We start from the raw sequence: 22,118 nt of genomic DNA on the forward strand, positions 1-22,118 counted from the left end.
TCTCAAAAGTCATCCTGAAGCGCTCAAAAGCACAAACGTGAAGTTTGCCTCAGTGCCTTAAAATCATATATGCTCCGCTTACAAGTGAAAAATGGGACTTCTAACCGGACAGCTTCTGAAAACTCAGCTTGAGATCTCAATGTCAAGCAGGGGTTCTTTCTGGCCAGGGTGAATTGATTTAAATCATGATTTACATCACCAAGTGGAAAAACCCAGATTTAAATCATCGATTTCCCTTTGTACTTCAGTTATTTTCTAAAGAAAGGTACATTCTCATTGGCTGATATAACCGTTAAAGCATGTTGATTTATAAATAGAGGCTAGGTTTGGTACATCTTTTTGCTACACTATAACTAGTGTGACAAAGTTCTTGCTCTACCTTGGTGGGTCTCGCGCTTATTGGCGGATTTGCTCGCCTTGGAGCTTCACGGCAGCCCTCAGCTTGGCCGTTTTTCTGAATTCACAGTCCAGGTCGACTCCTCCTGTTTCTGACCAGGAGTTGGGAGGATTTGGGGGGAACCCAGGCCTGCCCTCGACTCCGGGTTCCAGCCCAGGGCCCTGTGAAATGCAGCTGTCTAGAGTGCCTCCTGGAACAGCTGTGCAACAGCTACAACTCCCTGGGCTACTTCCCCATGGCCTCCTCCCAACACCTTCTTTATCCTCACCACAGGACCTTCCTCCTGGTGTCTGATAAGGCTTGTACACCTCAGTCCTCCAACAGTCCGCGTTCTCACTCTCAGCTCCTAGTGCCTCGTGCTCCCAGCTCCTCACATGCACACCACAAACTGAAGTGAGCTCCTTTTTAAAACCCAGGTGCCCTGATTAGCCTGCCTTAATTGATTCTAGCAGCTTCTTGACTGGCTGCAGGTGTTCTAATCAGCCTTGTCTCCAGAAGGTTCCTGATTGTTCTGGAACCTTCCCTGTTACCTTACCCAGGGAAAAGGGACCTACTTAGCCTGGGGCTAATATATCTGCCTTGTATTACTCTCCTATAGCATCTAGCACAACCCTGTCACACTAGATACATTAATTTAAGCAGTTATATAGCTTAATATTTTCAGTGTTATGAAGTATTTGAACATTTTTTAGTATGTTTGAAAATGGTGAATGATATCTTGCTTATTTACTAAATAATTAACATTTTGCTGATGAGTTGTGTCAAGCTGCATTAGAATGGTAACTGGAATTTAATTAATCATACAAAACAGCATATAACATTTATTTTTGTTAAACAAAACAAGCCCTTAATACAGTACATGACCTGCTGTGCTGTTAACGTTTTTCCCCTGATTCTTTCTTTATGTAGAAAAGCAGAGTTTAACTCAAAGTTTATGATGGAGGTGCATAGATTCAGCATATTTGTTTATTATTTAAATGTTTTAAAAGAGTATAACATGTTTAGGCCTTAAAATATTTTGTATTACGTTCAGATTTTCATTTTAAGCAGGTTTATTTTTTTTAAAAGGAAAACTTCTTATAATTTGAATAACAAAATAAAGAAAAATCTGATTATTTTGATTTAAAAAAAAAGATTTGTATCCACCTGGTTTCTGGCTCATGTATCACCACTAACAAAAGATTCTGTAAACCACAGTCTGCCCTCAGGTTCATTTATGCAAACTCAGCGTGAAGGCTTGTTGTCTGATTGTAAGAGCGGGGGCCTAGGAACCAGAACTCTTGGGCTCCTAGCTCCTGTAACCCTTCTGCCAGGCCAAGTTGATAGCAGCAAGGGCCGGGTTCAGTACACAGGGGTTCCCTCTCATCTAAGCAAATGCAAAACTGGCTCAAGCCCCCACCCAGTGACCTGGGAAAATCTTACACACCCCCTGGGCGCCTCAAAGAGGCAATACTTCCCCTCTCGCAAGCACAGAGTCTCGGTGTAGTAGAGAATCTTTAATAACATGAGGTAAACAACATCAGCATTAAATTGGGGAAACACCACAACTAGTGTTCATTAACCATGAGCAAAGACCCACCCCAGAAAATTGGGCCACATCCTTTCCTTCGGGTTCTTGAGTCCCAGAACCCAAACGTCTCTTGAGTCCAGCAATCCACAAATCACCCAAAGTCCAAAAAGTCCAGCCCCAGAGTTCAAAAGTTCATCTGCAGAGTGTTACTCCCCAGTCTGGCTAAAATGTGCCTGTGTGTGGGGGAAAGAGGTAAGGAGCACCTTACGTGTCCTGAAGCTGACTGCCCCACAGGGCTCTGCTCTGCTACGCTGTCTCACGAACGGCTCTGCTCCACCACGACCGGCTCCGCTCTGCACAGCTCGCCGTCTCACAAACAGCTCTGCTCAGCTCGCCGTCTCATGAACACACCACTGTCTCACGAACGGCTCCGCTCTACCATGACCGGCTCCACTCAGCTCGCCGTCTCACGAACAGCTCCGCTCCACCACGACCGGCTCCGCTCTGCACAGCTCGCCGTCTCACGAACAGCTCTGCTCACCTCGCCGTCTCACGAACACTCCGCCAGCCTATCCACGAACAGCACCACTGCACTCTAGTTCTTCCAGCTCCCCACTACTTGACACAGTGCTCAGTGATTTCAGCTCATAGTAGTGGGAGCCTTAGTGCTGGTGCACCATAAGGCCAAAGTGAATGCAGCACAGTACCTGTAGCAAGACTCTTAATAGACCCAAAATTAGCTCTGACATTCCACAGTGGAGAGAGACAGAGGTGCAATTGGTGCTTCAGGCCCTCACAAAGGGGCCCACACCACCAGGTACTAATACCTGTCTCAAGTCTCTCTCAATTCACAGAGTTTTGGAACCCAGGTTCCTTGCCTAGCGAGTGCTACTCAGTTGATGGTGAGTCCCTCCATCATAACAAAAGGCCAAGTACAGTTCCAAGCACAGTTCCCATAATCAGGGTAATAACAATTTATTCTTCCCGCCCCAATAACAGAGACACTGGGGATCCCACAACAGCCAAAGTGACCATTTGGGCAGTTATGGCCTCATTCTAGGCGGGGTGGGTGTGCCTATGCAAATGAGATCAGCCCCTGAAGTTCTTTTCCACAACTTGCCACACCTCACCACCAGATGTCAGGGTGGAGCCCATCCTGACTCTGCTTACACTCCCAGTGTGATCTTGGGCACTTTCTTGTGCCTCCTGTTTGCAAAGGACTTTGAAATCCTCGGATGAAAGATGCTAGAGAAGTGCAGAGTATCTTTTTTTAGAATAATGACATAGCCAAGGTGTGTCCGGAGTTCTGAAGTTTTTTCCACAACAAACCATATTAGAATTCCCCATCGCTCCTTATGTGGATGTAGGTAAATTGTTATGGGTATTATCTGTCTGTGACATTTTGTTTATTCATTCAGGCCAAGCAGGGTCAAGAGGTGCTTGAAGAATGCAGATATGAACAGACCATTCCAAAGCTTCCGAAAGTAAGAATTCTTATTAGCACTTTCTGATATGTTGCAAATGTGTGCACGCTACGTTGAGGAATGGCCCCCCGAGTTAGTGACTATGCAGAGTCCTCCCTGGTGGTTCGCTTAAGGGTAATTCAGAGCCAATAACATACAACTCGCTCTAAGCTCTCCCCGCAAGATTTCCCTCTATATTATTATTTATATCCACCTATTGCCGGGGCCTTTCCAAAGAGAAAAGCTGGGATGCCTCACATGTTGCACCCTGCAGAGCCTGGGTACTTTATGGCAGATGGCTATTATTGTGATGTTTTGCTCCTAGGTCTCCTGTGTGTCCATGATGAAGGAGCCAACAAATGTTTATGAAAATGAGGATCAAAAACCACCCTGCAAGCTACCAGCGCCCATCCCCAGAAAATCCAGCTGGGCGAGGAATATAAAGCAGGACACTTGTCCTGCAGGGTGGAAATCCTCGGAATTAAGTCTGGAGGCAGTCTACGAAACTTCCATACCTTCCCCCATAACCGAGAAGAGGGCAAAGAGTATGGGTTGGGACTGAAATCAACTGGCCACATGCTCTGCTTGGACACACCCACCAATGCAGCTCCATTGCTGTTAGGAAGAGGGTAATTGAGCCTTTTGTCCTTGTGTATATTTGGACTGACCCAGAACAAAGAGAAGGCAGATGAAGGAGGACTATGTCTGGACTTATACCTTCAGGACTCCAAAGCAAAGTGCCCCCAACCCAGCCACAAGCGATAGCTTTGCTTATCTGGCAAATTTTAATGGCATTTGAGCTGATTCACTCTAATCAAGAGCAGCTTACCCTTTGCAGTGACACTGTGGATAGAAAAACTTTGCCATATGCAATGTATTCTATTCTTCACCCTGTTTCTCCAAAGGGTCTGGTAAATACACTCATGGTCTTAGCCCGTGTGCTATAAAATCATCTCTCATGTGACATGTTGTCTATTGCTTAGAGCAGGAACAGTGTCAGGACAAATGAACTAATCCTCTGTCCCAGCAACCCAACCCCTTCCAATTAAGACCTCCACTCTCCCCCACTCCCTCGGAGTTTGTAAGGCTTACAGAGTTTCGGGGATTCCTCTCCACTCTTTCCGGACTGTCCTAAATGAATGCAATAAATGTTTACATAAGCGCATTACATAAAGTCCTCTGTACAAATCAATGCATAACTCGTCCCCCAAGTAGAAGGCACTTTGTCATGGAGGAATTTCCAAATTCTTACTGAAATCCAATCCTCTTTATTTCCAAACTTCCTGGGAACTGTGAGCCATATCTCAGCTGGTGTAAATCGCATTGCTCCACTGCACTCAGAGCTACTCCAGTTTATGCCAGCTGAGGATCTGGCCTTGCAATTGCAAGTAACTAATTGATCTTGGATTTCCAAACAGTTGGTGGCTCAAGAAGGCAAAACTCTATTTAACTCAAAGGGTTCTAAGTCGGGAGGCCATGATAGCCAGCTCTTCTCGTGGGGCTAAATGGGAGGAGGATCCAAGCTAAATCCCAGGGAGAGATTCTCAGTTGGCAGGGGTGGGTACTAGTATGGAAAAGGAATCATGCTGTAGCAAAGGTTGAGAACCTGCTACTTTAATTTATGGATTAAAAAAATCAGGTATGTTAATGTGCCTTATTAAACATGTTTATTAACCTAACATCTATCTGTGTTTTTCATTTCTCACTCGCAGGAAAAAAATCTTTAAGTCATTCACCGTAAATGTCTCCTTTTTAATTCCATCCTAAAATATATACACAAAAATACATTTAATTGTGTGTATTTTTTGATATATATATATATATATATACACACACACAATCATTAAGATACATATATAAAACTCATAGAATCATAGACTTTAAGGTCAGAAGGGACCATTATGATAGTCTCATCTGACCTGCACAACAGAGGCCATAGAATCTCACCCACCAACTCCTGTAACAACCCCCTAACTTATGGCTGAGCTATTTGAAGTCCTCAAATCGTGGTTTAAAGACTTCAAGGTGCAGAGAATCCTCCAGCAAGTGACCCATGCCCCACGCTGCAGAGGAAGGCAAAAAACCCCCAAGGCCTCTGCCAATCTTCCCTGGGGGAAAATTCCTTCCTGACCCCATGCAAACTCTTCATGCAAATACAAGTGAATAGCTTTAATTTTCGGGATAGTTATCCTACTCAAGTTATGAGCATTACATCATCAGAACAAGCTCTCATTGGTTGATCAGACCCAGTGGGCGGGACATGCGCCTAATTGCAGAAGCAGGTGCTTTGCACAAATTAAACCATTTCAAGGTCATGGCATAGGCCACTAAGAAAGCAAAAGGATAACTACTTTATGAAGGAGAGCCAGTCACACCTGAGCTTCCCTGTGGACACTCCAAGCTAATCATACAAAACTTTGAAAGCCAGCTGTATATGATACGTCCTTAGGTTGTTCTTTTCTTCACTTACTAGTTTTTTGCTTGTTACTTGAAAAGCAAGGCACTTTGTCAGTAGGTTTCATGCCAATGAGCTCTGTAAGGGTGGGACATTTCTGGCATTGAGAGTCCAGCACTCACACCAATGCATAAACATATAACAAAATGGAGGTCATTTTAGCCAGGGAGACCACAGAGCTGGGCAGGTTTCCTTAATCGCTCTCTGCTAGGGGTGATGTCACTTCCCTTGGGATCAAAGAGAGGTTTCAAGGTAAAGTTCTGCAAAAGGGTGATGAAGAGTAAAAATATCTCTGTGTGAGCCAGCCCCTTTCCGAGGCAGCTCCATTTCCCTGAAAGGAAACAGAAAAACAAAAAGGACACTGCACCAATTGCACATTTAATGCAAATGTGTTTTACTGTTAACACGAGCGTAAAATCTCCAACTTAAAGTTAGTTGCAAAGAGTACTTCAGGGTAGTTGGCTGGAGGAAAATGTTGCTGTCTCAGAGTTTGGGATGGTATGAAAGTACTTGAGAGATGGTCGAAGCCAAGGAGGGAACGTTTGAGGAGTCAGATCAACAAATCAAATAACCTCTTTGAACCATGAGAAGATAGTGGCCATAGACTTGCAGCCTTGTTCTCTCCCTCGCCTCCCTTTCCTTGGCTCCCTGCATCCAGGCTGTTCAAAACATTGTGTCCACTCTTCTTGTAGGACAGGGATGAATCTGCCTCTGCCTCCACCTCCTTGCCCTGGACATTGCTCAAACCCTGACTCGCACCTTGGTGATTTCCCATGGCTCAATTGCTGTAACTTTGTCTCTGTGGTTCTCCCCTCCTCTCCTGGCTGGGCTCTGGAGATTCCCCATCTCCTTCCTCTTTGACGCTCCCCACTCCAATCCACCTGCCAGTAATAGCAGCTAGAGTCATCTTCCTGCCCTGCAGTTCTGACTCCATTATTTCCCTTCCATCCTCGACTCCTTTCAGTGACTCCCTGTATCTTTCTGTATCCTTGTCTGCCCATCATTTTCTGTTTCAGAGGAACAGCCGTGTTAGTCTGTATTCGCAAAAAGAAAAGGAGTACTTGTGGCACCTTAGAGACTAACCAATTTATTTGAGCATGAGCTTTCGTGAGCTACAGCTCACTTCATCAGATGCGTACCGTGGAAACTGCAGCAGACTTTATATACACACAGAGAATATGAAACAATACCTCCTCCCACCCCACTGTCCTGCTGGTAATAGCTTATCTAAAGTGATCAACAGGTGGGCCATTTCCAGCACAAATCCAGGTTTTCTCACCCTCCACCCCCCCACACAAATTCACTCTCCTGCTGGTGCTAGCCCATCCAAAGTGACAACTCTTTACATAATCAAGTCGGGCTATTTCCTGCATAGATCCAGGTTTTCTCACATCCCCCCCACCCCATCATTTTCTGTGTCCATCTTCTGCAATCTGGTGTTAACAAGATGTCCAAGGAGTCCTAGCTAATTTGGGCTTGAGGATTTGAAGCCAGTTGGCTTAGATCCAGGACTGTCTTGTTGCTACGTGGATAAAAATTGTCTGGAATCCTGGAGAAAGCTATCAGAGAAAGAATGACAAGAGGTTCACAGCCACAGCCCTGAGAAGGAAAGGTGACAGTAGCTGCAATTCCAAGCAAGAAGAGGATGGAGACAAGGGTTGAGTTTGGGATCTAAGATAAACATGGATCCTTTTACCTGCGGAGCAGGGCATGAAGAAGTCACGCTTTCTAAAAGCCCCATTTGCAGCCAAGAAATGTCCCGGGTTACACTGTTGTAAGTCTGCCGATTCCCTGCTGTTGTATAGGACAGAGTTGAGGATTGGGTATAGAGTGGGGCCCCGAATTAACAAGCTCAGATAAACAGCATATGAAGGAAGGGAGGGATTAGAACACATGATCCGATTCTCTGCCAAAGCAGGGTTGTGCCTGACAGGATGGTCCCTAGAAGTTTGTTCAGTTTAGTTTCTGCCACTTCTCAAGGCAGACTTATCCACAGCTTGAGCTATTGCACTGCTAGAACAGTCGGTCCTGGCATTCAGCCTGTTTTTTAACCTCTGCCTTTCGTCCCATTGATGCGCTCCTTTGTTATGTCCCTAAGTATGACTCTAAATAATTCCTGCTGAGTATCTGCTCTTCACAATAACCCACAGGTTTTCTATGGCTGATTAGCTTCCTGAGCATATTTGGCTTCTATCTCCCCAGGTGTGTTAGCTGCATCTTCCCCACGTTTTGTTCTGTTTGCTGCTCACATTTCTAATCTCGCCAGGTCCCTTTGCGTTATTTCTCTGTTGGCAGATGGGGTTGGCAGCGTCTTGCAATTTAGTAGCATCATCAGATTTGATTAGACCTGTGTACTGCCTCATAGGGATCGTTAATGAGGATGTTAAACAAGCCCTGATGGCGCGCCAGTCCCTACGGTAGCCCACTAGACGCCTTCCACCAACTCAATCACAGCAGAGCCAGCCCTTGGAGCAGCATAATTTTCAATGCCTGACTTTACAAATGTTGATTAAGCCTCTCACCTGCCTGTGTGCTAGTATTGTACCCAAAGGCCCTGCTCCCACACTCTGAAGATCTGCATTGAATCAAGCTCCAGTTTTCCAGCAAGTCATAAGAATTGATTTGCTGACGCTCACCGAGCAAAGCAGTAGAGGAGGCGAGAAGAGAACATAGGCATCCTGACGTCCAGTTTCCCCGGCTCACCTTCTCTGATCCTCTTGATTTAGGTTAGAGTGTGTGAACTGCAGTGTCCCATGCTGCAGGGGGCCTCTGGAGTCCCAACTCCCGAACTACAATAAAGAATTTTAGGGCTGCATCCTAGAGGGACTGGAGCTAATTACACCAGTAAGGGATGGGCTAAGACTGTTCCAGCTCTAATTCCTGACAGATGTGAATACCCCAGATGTGACATGTAATGTGAATCTGTTTTGCACAAGACCTCAGCCTGCCCAAGAAACACTGGGAACTGACCTTGGAGATAGTATATTGTCTGAATGGAGTGTCCTGGCTCATAGTATGGGGAAGAGTTAAGGGGATGAGGGACTGAATCTCAGGATTTCACGTATCACAGTGAGGGGCACCTGACTTCGATTCCCCTAGGCAGGGACTCTGAGTTTGGCCAATCAGTCTCTTCCTGAACTTTCTTTGTCATGCAATGAAAGAGGTTTAGCAGGAATGAAAGAGAACAGGCCGCCCACAAATTTGTCCAAATCTGTCACTTGGTCTGCAAAATGTAAGTCTCATCTGATGCCTACTGGGAATAATACAAAACTGGCTAATTTGTGTCACCCAAATTGCATTATACGTCTGGCTAAATACAACTAATATAATCACAGGGCAGTGATATTACTCAGCAGTGACTAGATTACCAGTATAGCCCTATGTAACATACTAGTGTCGTAGGAACGGCAGGAGCCATATCCCAGTTTCTCTAGGCAGTGCTGCTGGTGCAGCCAGGGAAGATGAGCAGTTCTGAATTGTCCATGGGGAATGAAGATATCACTGGGACCTGTCCCTTTTGGTGGCCTGTGGAGGGAAGGTGATTCCAGGAGTGGGAGTAGCTGTGACTGGAAGGGGTGGAGGTGTCAGGCAAGAGCACAGCTCCGGAGCATGGTTGGGGGTGGGGCTGTGTCCACTGTACCTTATATTGCTGGGTGTCTGAGTGGAATCAGGAGTGCATATGTCAGCGTGGTGCTAGTCACTCTGATCCCCCAGTAAATAAGTTGAACGTGGTGGTTACAGGGTTCTCTGTGTGGCATTCAGACTTGCCATTCTGATTCACACAGGATGAGGACTCCTTCCCACCCCCGCCCTGGTCCAACTGTAGTCATACCATTAGTCTTCTGCAGTATAGCACCAAAACATTAGGGTCTGACAACACTACTGTGCTGTATTGGGCTGTCACTGTTCTCAAGCAGTGGCCCATGCTCCACTGAATGGTCTAGTTGTTCTGGCTCCTCCTGGTTTGCAGCTACTAAATTGTGTTAAAAGCCAGCTAGAATGAATAAAAATACTTTCCTAATGTTTTTTTTCCATGTATGCAACTGATCCAATTGCCACTGGGAAGTGATTAACCATGGGAGTAGGAGGGCTACTAATGAATGGGGAGGTGGGTCCTATGATTGTGGGACCACCTCTTTAATTGGAGGAGAAACTAAATTACTGTAGTGGTTTCCTAAGAGCAGAACCAGAGTTTCCCAGCAAGTAGGTCACAGATGTATATTCAGCACCAGAACACTTAATGCTAATAGTGAGTCTGTTATGATTGTATTTATGATTTTATTTATATTAATTACATTGGCAGACTTCAGTGTACCTGTACCAGAGTAGTAGCCGTTGTTAGTTAGTTCTATTATTGTTCAGCCAAGCAGCCTCTTGAATTCAGCCCAATGTTTGTGCAATGCTGGGAAGAGGTAACATCCTTAGAGGTAAGTGATAAGTATTGTTGTTGGTTTGTTTCTGCCCCCCTACTACCTATTCTGTTTTGATGAGGAAGCAATCTATCCAATCTCAAGGGCAGTGGGGATCTAGAGAGACTTCGGGTTGCTTCACTTCCTCCAAGATGCACCCTTTCACCATCTCATAGTTTTGTAAAGAACAGAAGCTAATTTGTAAGTCCCATGTGTCCTTAAATATCAATTTTTGAAACCCTGCTCTGAATGTGCTTTTTGTGCCTCTGTCTTCACGAACAAGGTCAGCTCCCAGACTACTGCACTGGGCAGCACAGCATGGGGAAGAGGAGACCAGCACTTTGTGGAGAAAGAAGTGGTTTGGGACTATTTAGAAAAGCTGGACGAGCACAAGTCCATTGGGGCCAGATGCGCTGCATCCAAGAGTGCTAAAGGAGTTGGCAGATGTGATTACAGAGCCTTTGGCCATTATCTTTGAAAACTCATGGTGATCGGCGGAGGTCCCGGACGACTGGAAAAAGGCTAATGTAGTGCCCATTCTTTAAAAAAGGGGAGGAGGAGGATGTGGGGAACTACAGGCCAGTCAGCTTCACCTCAGTCCCTAGAAAAATCATGGAGCAGGTCCTCAAGGAATCAATTCTGAAGCACTTAGAGTGGAAAGTGATCAGGAACAGACAGCATGGATTCAGCAAGGGCAAGTCATGCCTGACTAATCTAATTGCCTTCTATCACGAGATAACCGGCTCTGTGGATGAGGGGAAAGCAGTGGATGTGTTATTCCTTGACTTTGCCAAAGCTTTTGATACAGTCTCCCACAGTATTCTTGCCAGCAAGTTAAAGTAGTATGGGCTGGATGAATGGACTATAAGGGGATAGAGAGTTGGCTAGATTGTCGGGCTCAACGGGTAGTGATCAATGGCTCCATGTCTAGTTGGCAGCCAGTATCAAGTGGAGTGCCCCAAGGGTCAGTTATGGGACAGGCTTTGTTCAAGATCTTCATTAACAATCTGGAGGATGGCGTGGACTGCACTCTCAGCAAGTTTGCAGATGACACTAAACTAGGAGGAGTGGTAGATATGCTGGAGGTATAGGATACAGAGGTACCTAGACAAATTAGAGGATTGGGCCAAAAGAAATCTGATGAGGTTCAACAAAGACAAGTGCAGAGTCCTGCACTTAGGACAGAAGAATCCCGCTACAGACTAGGGACCAAATGACTAGGCAGCAGTTCTGCAGAAAAGGACCTAGGGGTTACAGTGGATGAGAAGCTGGATATGAGTTAACAGTGTGCCCTTGTTGCCAAGAAGGCTAACGGCATTTTGGGCTGTATAAGTAGGGGCATTGCCAGCAGATCGAGGAACGTGATCGTTTCCCTCTATTCGACATTGGTGAGGCCTCATCTGGAGTACTGTGTCCACTTTTGGGCCCCACACTACAAGAAGGATGTGGAAAAATTGGAAAGCATCCAGCAGAGGGCAACAAAAATGATTAGGGGACTGGAACAGATGACTTATGAGGAGAGGCTGAGGGAACTGGATTGTTTAGTCTGAAGAAGAGAAGAATGAGAGGGGGATTTGATAGCTGCTTTCAACTACCTGAAAGGAGGTTCCAAAGAGGATGGATCTAGACTGTTCAGTGGTAGCAGATGACAGAACGAGGAGTAATGGTCTCAAGTTGCAGTGGGGGAAGTTTAGGTTGGATATTAGGAAAAACTTTTTCACTAGGAGGGTGGTGAAGCACTGGAATGCATTACCTAGGGAGGTGGTGGAATCTCCTTCCTTTGAGGTTTTTAAGATCAGGCTTGACAAAGCCCTGGCTGGGATGATTTAGTTGGGGATTGGTCCTGCTTTGAGCAGGGGGTTGGACTAGATGACCTCCTGAGGTCCCTTCCAACCCTGATATTTTATGATTCTATGTGAACTGGAGGATTCTATCTATTACACACCTATTTTAGACTGCAAGCTCTTTGGGGCAGGTGCTGTATTTCCCCTATCCCTTCTGTTTTCCTTGAAGACAACACCCGTTCCATGAGTGTTAGCCATTAATAAATACCTAAGCCTTTGTTAAATGGTGTCACCAACTGGCAGACTTCCTCCGGCAACGAATTCCTCTCCAGTGTTGCCTTCGTAGCCTCCGAGCCAGACAGTGCCACAACCCGCTCAGATCCAATGTGCTGCATGAACACTGGACTTCTCACTTAGCTGTAAAAATACAACCAAGCAACACAGTTAGGGTGGGTGGGTCTGGCAATGAGGGAACTCAGTAAAGCAGGAGAAGGCACCGAGAAGGCATGGGCGCCTAATGGATTTCAGGTAACCTAGGCTCTATACCTGGATGTCTCACTATCCTGCTGGGTAACCATGGGCAAGTAACTTCACCTCTCTGACTCAGTTTACCCATCAATAAATTAGGGATAATGATACTGACCTCCTTTGTCAGCTGCTTTGGGATCTGCTGGGGGAAAGCGCCATGTAAGAGCTGGGCATTAAGACTAGGTCTTGTTTCTCAGTGTTTTAACATGTTAGAAGCAATTCGAATGTGTCTTTAAACCTTCCCAGCAGGACTACTAGGAAAGCGATCATCTTTGGAATTGAACTTTTATTGGAAAGACTCAGATATGGGGTATAAGTGTCTTTGCTTTTAAGAAGTGGCCAGAGGCACTTTCATACCTACAGTGATGAATATGATCAGTCAAATTCCACACAATGTTTTCCCATCACTATGGGAGCATCAGATCCCAGCTATTGCACAGGTTTTCTATCTGCCCCTTTAACAAAACCGCTCAGAGGGAGAATGTGCCCCTACTTCATGGAGGGTTCTGGACAAGGCCTTGGTTTTCAGCTGCAGGGCATTCCCTATGATGGGGAGAAGAGCAGGTCCTGGTGGCAGCTTCCCATTTCTGGACAACTTTCTCCATGCTGTAAAGAAAAGAAAGCAAGAGATACAAGCCACCGGGAAATAGATTTGCTCCCAGAGGTTCCATTGCAGAGTGTAGCAGTTATTCTGGGTTCTAGCTGGAGTTCATTGGAATGCCAGAATCTGGAGTTGATATACTGCTTGGTGCAATGGCAAGTGACGGCAACTTAGCCAGTAGCAGTTCTTAGTTACTCTGTGTAAATAAAGGTTAACTATTAACTAGCTTGGTTTGCATAATATTATCAGACTAGGAATGAACTTCTCTGAACCCTTATTTATGCATCAGTTTGCATCTCCAGTTCCCCCACCCCCCACATCATATATATGCTCCCCAAAGACAACAGTAGTTCCACTGCTAATCCCTCAGCATGGTGTCAAGATTTGCATGGCAGTATCTGCTCTATAAACCCAACACTGCTGCAATAGTCTTCACCTCCCCGGTGCTAGCTGGAGCCTGACCATGCCACGTCTCATTCACAGGACCTGGGCTTCCTCATTTGTAAAGCCCTGCTGAAGTCACTGAGATGGGAAATGGGCGGGGGGGGGGGAAGATTCACTCCACCCACACAGGGTCCACAAATGCTAGTTGTGCTTATTCCTGAAGCTGGCTATAAGAGGTCACTAAACTAAACCCAGATGAAAAGTGTTCATGCAGGTCTTCACAATTCCTGTGCCCTTTCTTGAGCATAGTTACAGTAAGCATCTATACAATCAGAACCTAAACAAATTCCAGCTAAACCATCTAACTATAGGATGTGTAACAAAGTAAAAATTATTTCGCCATGCTAATTTTCCCCCATACTGTTACTCACACCTTCTTGTCAACTGTTTGAAATGGACCATCCTGATTATCACTACAAAAGGTTTTTTTTTCTCCTGCTGATAATAGTCCACCTTAATTAATTGGTCTCTTTACAGTTGGTATGGCAACAACCATTTTTTCATGTTCTTTGTGTATGTATGTCTTCCTACTGTATTTTCCACTGCATGCATCTGATGAAGTGGGTTTTAGCCCATGAAAGCTTATGCTCAAATAAATTTGTTAGTCTCTAAGGTACCACAAGTACTCCTTGGTTTTTTTACTGATACAGACTAACATGGCTACCACTCTGAAACCTATTATAATTCTTGTAAATGAGGGTGGATGGTGCTGCCTTTTTTTTGCCTAATAGAGGAAGCCTCTAAACTTTCATCTTCCGGTGTGTACGTGCCTATAGGAGGTCTATCATACTAGGTGCATGCTAAGTGATGATTTAATTATTCGGATTAAAATCCTAGCATTATACAAAATCAGTCTGGAACCTCGTAAATGTTTTGCAAGCTGAATAACTGAGATCTCCAAACAGAGCTGTTAATAGGGCTGTATCAACTGGTTCTGTTGGGGGGACTGGTTTCAGCCCAATGTTAGTGAATATTTTTATCACTGATTTGGAAGAAAACATAAAATCTTTGCTGATAAAGTTTGCAGATGATACAAAGATTAGAGGGTTGGTTGACAACACCAAGGACAGATCATGGATATAGAGCAATCTGGACTGCTTGGTGAGTCAGGTGCAATCAAAAAAATGTATGTTTTAATGCAGCCACCTACTAGGAACAAAGAATGTAGGACATGCTTATCTGGGGCTCTGTAGCAGATTTTATCTTAGAAATCAGTGACTCTGACAAGGCCTTAGTGGTCTTGGTGGATAACCATCACCCAGTGCGATACTGTGCCAAAAGGGCTAATGTGGGGTATGGATGTATAAATAGGGGAGTATCATGTAGGAGTAGTGAAGGTACAAACTTACCAATGTTGACTTTATGACTAGCAAACTCTTCCCTTTAGTGCTCTGGGCTCTCCTGGTCACATGGACCCTGATGCTCTCCGGGTCATAGTTTGCTTCCCAAAGTCACTGACTGTAAAGGGGCACTATGTCCTGCTGTTCTACACCCCAAACACACCAATGCAGGGACCTACCTCCTCTTTGACCTGTCCTCCAGAATCCCTACCTCTCTGGGAATTTCAGGCAATGTTTCTTCTTGAGCTGCTGGGGCCCCCAACTCCCTTTTCCTACTGCCATCTCCCAGATGCTCTCCTGCTGAGAGGTGTTCCTCTTTGGGGCCCAGAACAGTCCCAGGCTTCTCCACCATAGCATCCAGAGCAGTCACACACCTGCCATGAGAACTCTGGTCTTCAGGAACCCAGTGGCTTGCTCCACAGAATCCTAAACACTCAGTAATGACTTTGGCTAGTTACTGGACACCTTCCCTCCATCCCAACATAGCTGGAGCAAAAGGATCCCACCAGTGGAGGGCTCCATAATGCCCAAAGTATCCTGGGGGATCCCCAGTGATGCCCAAGGGGGCCAGGCTCAAAGGGGGCATGAGAGCAGGAGCAGCAGCCTAGAAGCTGGTGGCAGAGGGAGGCTAAATTGGGACCGGAAGGCTGACAGCCAGGCAGAGTGACACATGGTGCCAGCAGTAGCTGTAACAGGAAGGATATGGGCAGTGGCTGGCAAAGGGCTGACAAAGAAAAAATGTTACCCTTAGGACCGGTTGGGAGACACTGTGATTCCAGTATTTGCACTTTCTGGCCACCAGCATTGTTCATGTGACTGGAAAACCCCAGTGCACTGAATGGACGAGTTTGCCCGCAAGTCTCATTTGAATTTTCTCTTTCCTCCAGCTAACAAGAAGACTGGAAACATACAACAAAGAATCTTTAGGAAATTTTTTGACAAATAGATTCCTTACTAGGAATATTAATACAGAACGCTGAGTTATAATTCATTTAGACTACAACTGTATTTCCTGCACCCCTCAGAAACAATGCAAAGGCTTGGGGGAGTCAGGCGTAATGAAGGAGCTGAGGGAGAGGGAAGAAGTAGTAGGGGAATGAACCTGGAAGGTTGTTGGGTGTGGTAGGAGAGGTATGGAACAGTTTTGTTGTGGGGGGAGGTGGGAAGGCTTGTTGGCAAGCTTCCCCCATGCAGACCCTAGCTGACCCCCCCACGGCCTTTCTCATTCAGTCAGGCACATCTGCCCCTGTGCCCATGTGTCCTTGCAGCCCCACTCAGCCCCTGGCTCAATACTGTCACCCCATTAGCTCCTGTGCACCTGTCCCAGTCTGCTCCCCGACAAGCCCTTCTGAACCCATCTGTGACCCCCCTCCCCAAAGCTGCACGCTGTCTATCCTCCCATATTCTGTGCTGCGTCACCTGGCAGGCTGCTGTGAGGAAGGCAGCCTTTCCTCCTCCCTCTAAGGGGCTGGTTGCCCTCTCATCTGGTGCTACAGCAGCCTCTGGTGGGTGAAATGCATAATTGCAGTGCTTCCCTGGTAGAATGTATTTTCTGGGGCGGGGAGGGAGGGGAATCTGCAGGGGACATGAATTCTCTGCATGCACCATGGCACAGAAGTCTAAGTATAAGAGAGTATAAGTATAAGAGTATATACTCTTATAGTATGAGAGAGAGAGCAGTGATGGGATGAAGTGTGGGAAATGCTTCAGGCAGAGTGTATCCCCCTTTGTACCCATCACTGAATTCACGCAGAGGCAATAAGCTATCAATCCCCTGGCTGTGGGCAGGCCACTCCATGCTAGCCCCAGCCCTGCCCTGCCTGGGCATCGCTGACACTCCAGGGAAAAGAGGCTGCTGGGCCCCAGCTGTGGGAAACGTTTCCTGCAGCACCTGGCCCTTCTCCAGCACTGCAGCCAGATGAGCCGCAGGGGACACTGGGCGGCTAAGGATGCAGGCATGTTGCCTCCACCAACTTGCCCCAAAGCAACAGGGTCTTTACTAGTTTAATGCATCTGTTTCATTTGTGAAACAGGAATCTTCCCCTGCCCTCCCTGCTTAAAATCCACTCTCTGCCTCGCTCCTCAGTCTCTTTTCTCCGTCCGTCGCCTCTTTTGTCAGGGTATTTGTACAGCCCCATCACTGTAGTATCTAACCACTGGCCCATTGTTAACAAGCGTGTTCTCACCATCCCTTAAGAAGGCAGGGAGCATCAGCATTATCCACCTGTATGATGGGGACAGAGAGCTTCAGCTGTGGGCACATAGAGAGCCCCTGGGAGAGCTGGGAACTCAACTCCTGTCTCGTAGGCCAGTGCCTTAGCCACAGGCCCATATTGCCTCCTCCAGCCCCTCTGAGCACAAAACAGCAGTAAGCCAAGCTGCTGTTAGCAGGATCTCACCTGGGCAGAGCCCTCGGCCTCCCACTAGCTTGTGACTGAGCAAAGGATGGTCACTGGGCAGCAGGCCCTAAGGGTGGGCGCTATTGTTCTGGGACTTTTCAGGAAATGGTGGTGCATTTCAGTGCTGCAGAACAGGCTCTCTGGACAAGATGCAGAGGGCACTGCCCAAAGAAGTCATGCTGGAGAACTATGGGAATGTTGTGCCACTTAGTAAGGCGTTTTTGCTTTCCCATTTATGAGAAGCCGGGAGGGCTCTGAGCCTTAGAATCCCTGGGGGTCAGCCCCTGCGATGGGTGTGAGAGCCACGGCGGCCTGAGCCCTCTCAGAGCCATAGTGGTGATGTAGCCACAGGAGCTCTGCTGCGTTAGCAGCGGCAGTTCCTCTTCCCCAGGGCCTGGTGCGGGACCTGGCTCAACAGGGTAGATACAATCATAGATGTGTAGGGCTGGAAGTCCCCAAGTCCAACCTCCTGCACAGAGACTCCTCTGTCTGCTCTACTGTACTGCTTCTCCAGTGACTGGGTTCTCCCACATCCATTCGGAGATTGCTCCCCACAGGGGGAACTTGCACTGCTGGGAAGTTTCTCCTGATATTCAGCCTAAACTTGCCTTTCCCGTTAGTCTGCCTCTAGCGCCGACAACCCTTCTTACTGCCCTGACTGCTCCCTTGTGCTGTCTGGCAGTTACACCCATTAAATATTTGCAGCCTATTCCCATGGCCCTACTTACAGGGCTGGATTAAAGAATTTCAGGGCTGTGTATTATGGAAATTGCCCCCCCTTCCTTTAATTCAACAGAGAATGGGATTTACAAATATGAGAAGAGCTCCATTTGTTTGTGTAACTAGATCATATGGACTCAGCTGGGTATTGTGCCAGCACTCTAGATATTATATTACATAGAGGGATTAACATTTTCATGTGTACCTAGTGCATGTGAGCTAGTCAGACTTCTGAACACACACACACCCAGTCACCCCCAAACAAAAAAATGTCTCTGCCAGCCAACCCCAAATAACATAGGAGGTTTGCAACAAAGTAGCCGTTGGCACCTCAGATCACCACAGGATTTAGCTTGGTTGTTTTTTCACTTATCAGAAATAGTAATGTCTCCGCCTTTCACAGGGAGCAGATCTGTCCACCAGGACCTTCCCAAAATAGCCAAATGAGAGACTTAGTCAAAATGGGCAGGGCAAGATTGCGGAAGACTTCAAAAAAAACTTCTAACATGAAATATATTAATATTAATAGAGCTAGACTATTTACTGTAAATATGAACAGCAATTTGATTTTTAAACATCTACTAACCGCTCTGCTCGTCTTTGTGCGCTGAGAACCATTGGCTGAGCTGGCTGACTGCTTGGGTGGGTTTATGACCTGTGCTTAGCAATGACGTGACCAGCGCCCTGCTAGCTCCCCACCTAGAGGGGAAAGGGTTCCTCATGAAACCAGAATTTGGCAGAGGTCCTATACATCAGAAAAGAACACACAGTGCAGGAAACAGCTGAGCCAGAGCGGCTTTGTTGCCTTTTGGACAAATAGGCAGGGCAAAAAGAGGAACTTTACCAGCTTCTCAGGAAAAGGGGTGCTGAGTCTCAGCTGGCTCGGGACACAAGTGTGAGCTGAACCAATACAAATCAGGGCCTGGCTGAGACACTGGGGTTTGGCAGGCAGGCAAGCAAGAAAGCTGGGTCTTTTCCCCTGGGAAAGGAGGGTGGCGTTGGGTGCCATGACGGGCACACTGAAAACTTGCCAGTTCGAAGGAGCTGGAATAAGCATAGTACACCTATCTCCCTCCCTCCTGCTTGGATCACCGTTCACAACTAATAGTGCTGCCTCTCTCAACCCCACTCAGTGTCTCCTGGGTGGGGTGGGGCACAGCCCCAGTTGACTCAATGCAGGGGAGCTTTGGAGGAACAGGGGGTTAGGGGACTGGAGACAGAGGATGGGGTGGGGTGGGGAAGGGCAAGTACTGCCACACTTTCTATAGAGCAGGATTTTGGGGCTGCCACTGTCTCCCCCAGACAGTGTTTGGGGCTCCTGGCCTTAGCCCCATACAATAGACTATACCACTGTATTCACATCCTACACACTACTGGAATAATCATTGTCCAAAGAATGCCCGATGAGGGGTTTTTTTTTTCTTGAAAAGATCATTTGCAGGCGTGGCCTGGTAAAATATATGTGGCAACATTGTATTGGAAGTTATAAGATTCCCCAGTATGGTGCGCAAACAGCCAAAGGAACGTGTGCGCTGCAGTAACCAGCATCATCAAGCAGGAAAGGGGAAAAAAGAAAGTTCAAACAGGTGGAAAACCAAGCAGGGAACATCCTTCTCCATAGACTCCTAGTGCTAGTTCTCAGCTGGAACTGTTTTTCAAGAGGGGAACTTAAACTATAAAAAAAAAAAGAGGAACAAAAACCCCAAGGCACTCCTCTGTCTCTCCCTGACCACCGCAATCACTGCACCTGAAGAGATAAAGGAAGTAGCCATTGGCCGGGGGGGGGGGGGGGGAGGGCAGGGGAAGGGGGGGAAGGGTCTTGACTTAAAGAGTTTGGTCAGAAAGCCTGCTGAAAGCATGTGGTGACAAAACTTTGCTTTGAATTGAAGTTAGGTACCAGTAAGCATTTTGTCTTTCATTTTCTTGTACCCTTTTATGCCTCATTACCTGTACTCACGTAAAATCTCTCTCTGTAGTTAAGAAACTTGTTTTAGTATTTTATCTAATCCAGTGGCTTCACATTAAAGTAGCTGGCTAATGCCATTTGTGGGGGTAACAAGTTGTGTGCATATTGTGCTCTTAAAGGAGTAACGGCCTCAACATATTTGGATTGGCCAGGAGAGGACGGGGCAGTACAGGACATACATTTCTGGGGGAAGATCTAGGATTGGGGCTGTGCTGGGGGGGTCACCTTGCAGCATACCCAAGGTTGGTAGGAGCCCAGACCTGGTTGGCCGGCTGCAGCACACCCAGACATGGCTGGGTGTGACTTGCATGCTGGAGGCTGTTTGTGAGCAGTCCAGGGGCTGGGTGTGACTTGCATGCTGGAGGCTGTTTGTGAGCAGTCCAGGGTGGAAGGTACAGCAGCAAGGCATTGTAAAGGGTGCCTGACTTACAGGGCGAGGTGACACAGCTACTTAGTCTGGCTTGGAACCCCAGTATGTCATACTCCCTCCCTGGTTCATGGCCCATGGGACTGGACTGCGGGAGCAAGACACCCCCAGGCCAAACTGGGGGAATAAAAACAATTTGTTTGATTGGTAACAAAATGCAAACAGCAACAGACAACAAAAATTGTCCCCTCCATCCTCCTGGACCCACTGCTCCACCCCATTCTGCCAGGGCTCACCCCTGCCCCTCTTCCCCCTGTTGGGGTTAGGATTGCAAGGCTTCTGTTTTTCCACCAGAACACTTGGTCGAAGAGGGACCCTGGCAGCTCCAGTCAGCACAGCTCTGCAGTGCCTATTGGCAGGGAACCGTGGCCAATGGGAGCTGTGGGGACGATGCCTGTGGGTGGGAGCAGCCCAGGGAGCCTCCTGGCTGCCCCTCCACCTAGGACACAGAGGGCATGCTGCTGCTTCATGAAAGCTGCGCAGACTTCCTCCATCCCTGGAAAATGCCAGGGGCCACTAGAGGTCTGCACTGCCTGGAGCCTGTGCCCCAACACCCAACCCCTTGCCCTGAGCCCCCTCCCATACTCTGAACTGCTTGGCCCCACCCCAGAGCCCTCACCTTCCCTCCCACACCCATACTCGAGCCCGGAGCCCTCTCCCACACTCCGAACCCTTCAGCCCAGAGACCCTTCCTGCACTCCAAACCTGCCAGGCCCACCCCGCAGCCCGCACACCCCCAGACAGAGCTCTCACCCCCTCTTGTACCCCAATGCCCTGTCCCAGCCCAGAGCCCCTTCCCACACTCCAAACCACTCATCCCCAGCCCAGCACCCTTGCCTGCACCCCAAACCCCTCATCCCCATCCCCACCCCAGAGCCCGCACCCCTCAGCTGGAGCCCTCACCCTCTCCCACTCAGCCTGGTAAAAATGAACTCGTGAGCAAGGGTGGGGGAGAGCGAGCGACAGAGGGTGGGGAGATGGAGCAGGGGGTGGGGCCTCAGAGAAGGGGCAGGGCCTCATGGCAGGAGCTGGGCAAGGGTGTTCGATTTTCTGCAATTAGAAAGTTGGCAACCCTACTTGGGGCTGGGTGCTGTGGGGCCAGCGCTGGGGATTGTTAGGGCCTCATGAGCTGGGCAGATGAGTGACAATCCCCAGGTGAATCCCTTCTCCGAAGGTCCCTCGCTCCCTGGCGCGTGAAAGGTCTCTGAATCCTCTCTCTGCCCCAGCCGGCAGGGGGCTTGAGACTGAGAACAGTGCAGGAGAGAGACCAGCCCCCACCTCATGCTGCCCCCCTCAGCTAGGAGAATCTTCCAGCTCGCTGCTGAGCTATGGAACCACGGCAGGGGTGCGCAAGTAGCATCAGAGCCATCACACAAGTTAGAAACCAGCTGCTGCCTTTGGGCCCATAGGGCAGCATCCTCAGCCCAGCTGAAAAGTGACTAAGACCCCAGCGCTCGTGGCTAAGAATGGATGCACGTCTCCCTGTCACAAGGTGACACTGGCCCTGTCTCTTAGCCATACATGCCAATTGGGCAAATTAATTGGGTTTAAATGAAGGCACCTGGAGCCTAGGGAGTGAGGAGCCATGGTAAGGCAGGCTGGAAGTTTAAGCTAGACAAATTCAAACTGGAAAGTTGGTGTAAATTGTTACCAGTGAGGATAATTAACCCTGATA

The sequence above is a fragment of the Caretta caretta genome, chromosome 7, assembly GCF_965140235.1.
Source record: "Caretta caretta isolate rCarCar2 chromosome 7, rCarCar1.hap1, whole genome shotgun sequence".
Taxonomy (NCBI): Eukaryota; Metazoa; Chordata; order Testudines; family Cheloniidae; genus Caretta; species Caretta caretta.